This window comes from Penaeus vannamei, chromosome 4, assembly GCF_042767895.1.
Source record: "Penaeus vannamei isolate JL-2024 chromosome 4, ASM4276789v1, whole genome shotgun sequence".
Classification (NCBI taxonomy): domain Eukaryota; kingdom Metazoa; phylum Arthropoda; class Malacostraca; order Decapoda; family Penaeidae; genus Penaeus; species Penaeus vannamei.
In genome coordinates, this window is record NC_091552.1 from 37,556,977 (window position 1) to 37,559,476 (window position 2,500).

A 2,500-nucleotide genomic window follows, 5' to 3' on the forward strand; every position below is an offset into this window, starting at 1 on the left:
TTTCAATAAGAAAAGGGTAATCAAACTAACTCTCCTAAATCTAAAGAAAAACAGAACATGTATTGAGGCCCAAATTTTGATTCATATTAAATCATACTTACCTCCAGAGCATAGATCTGTGAAACACACTGATATACAAAATAACAGTATCTCCTTCTGTTATTAAATTTCCCTGCACTCACTGAAGCTCATGATTCATAAGTATTGTTTCTTGAAGCTGGAAAAGAAGAAGGAACATGAATCTAGTATCCAATATAACTCAACAAAAACTGAATATCTCCTAAATTCTAGTAATCCTTTTTGGTCAATTGTTCCACTATTAGTAATATCATGTAATTTTCCAGTTATTTTTATAATAATTAGGCTTTTGTGAATTAACTAATCATTTACCATACTTTTAAAACACCATCCATAAAATCTGGCCCTATATAATAGTAGAGAAACATAAAATAAGAAGTAAAAGTCCTAATAAAATGGTAACTATTCAAAACATAACCACAAAGGTTTTTTGGGGGACTAAGTATTTGACAGAGATCATATTTTATGGAAGTCAACAGATGCATATAACTACAGTAAATAATATCAATAAAAAATAATAATGCAAAGCTAAATGGCTGACAGAAGTGACAAACTTTACAGGACACACTCACTGGAAACTAACGTACGAACCTCACCAATTTGTACAAATAACGATTCTATATAATCAATTTATGTTCAGTCATAAACTGCTATTGTTGGCAAATCGCACCTCCCATAGGTGTGAGATGCATATCACTCCGTTATCACTATGTTACAGTTATACAAGGTCTGTAATGCATGGAGTAAATGAAATGCTTGTAGTAGTTTATATTTGTTTGGCAAGACATATGTATAAGCCCGAATGGGTATACGGGATATACACTATAACTTAAGGGTAGTGCCGTTGTTGTACACTCATACTGGCGAGTCTATCCGAGCACTCTCTACTGCCATGGATATGTGGAGAATCTTTTGTTTTCCTGGGCGGGGGTTTGGTTATCCATTGATACAAAAATCATCATTACTTAAATATACATTCAAGAAATTCAACATGGATGGAAGTGTGAGAGGAATGACATATGTGGAAAGTCAACTTTTTAGTTTCACACAGGCCTCCAAACTTGAATTATCATTGGACAGTAGATTGTCAGAGGAATCCACCGATAATAAAATTGTCACCATTAGTTATGCGAAGGTATTCCAAAAAATTACCCCTATTTTTGGTCACTCTGTTCATTATAAGGAAATTTTACCATGCATTACATGGTTGTGGGTCACAAACCATACCAAAAGTCCTAAATTAGCAAAGGAACTGAATTATTGATAGGAAGTATGGTATTATTAGAAATTCAACCCCACACCTAAAGTAAGGAATGTGAGCTAACCAAGTATTAGAACAAATCATTCTGAGTTTTCATTTATACCATTTTCTCCACAAATTGATAATAACAGTGTTAAAGAGAGTATAAAATCCATGATTTCCAGGACCCATAGCAACCTTGTTCTTCCACCACCCCAATAAAATGACACAAGTCTTTAAAAGTGACGGAAAATCAGATGGATTTGTAGCAGATGACGTGGGCGAGGGAAATCAAATACACGTGACGTGACCATTATAAGCACTGACGTACACTTCAAACAGAACCAATCAGATACGGAATAGATCATCACGTGACAACAGGAGCTGGGCCTAGGAAAAGGCAGTTGAAATTCAAATTAGTTCCATTATGGCTAGACAGTGTGTACGGTGTGCAAATACATTACCATTTCAGTAAATATACCGAAATATCAATCCAAAAACTTATTATACAGGAACAGGTTTGTACTTGATGGAGAGTTGAAGAACAGAATGATAGTCCATCACTGAAACTCCCATCAAAGGGCCGAAACTGCTTTGCCTCATTATAAGGTAGAATGTGGGATGAGTAAATCACAGCAACCTGGATAACCCATAACAATCCCATTAACAGCCAGGCCTGAGGTGTGTGCTTAGGAGTAAGATGTGGTTCAAACTTATTCATGGGTGTCTACTGCTGGAGCTATGTAGGAGTGAAGGAAGCAGCAGCCCCTAAAGTGTTCAGGGGTGGTTTTCTCCTGTAAAAGGGAACTTGAAAATATACCCCTTTTCCCTGGCTGATGTTCTACCCAAATTCCCTGATGTGATATAATATGGTTAAAACTGGTCCTGGGGTCTGGAGCTCTCTCCTGCTGGAACATAAATTACAGATTTTGTGAGTCAACAGGGGAATGAGGAGCCATCTTTTCCCAGTAACAATTAGGGTGTCTCTGAAATGTTTTAGCTTGCAAAAGTTTGATATTTTACTGAGTGGTTGTTTCCAACAGTTTTGAAGTATTTTGGAATATGATATCCAGATAACAGTATCTTATGGTGGGTACTTAGGTGTCAAAATTCTCATTCTAAAGTGAAAGAAGATGCAAAGTAGGAGGAATGCATCTGGCAGCCTTTCGATAAATGGGTAAT

At 36.3% G+C, this 2,500-nt stretch overlaps 1 pseudogene; it reads right to left on the reverse strand.

Annotated features, from left to right (window-relative positions):
* The window catches only part of LOC113811788 (tRNA (adenine(58)-N(1))-methyltransferase catalytic subunit TRMT61A-like), a 2,272-nt pseudogene extending 2,080 nt beyond the window's left edge, over positions 1-192 (reverse strand).
* Positions 193-2,500: the final 2,308 nt, after the last annotated feature.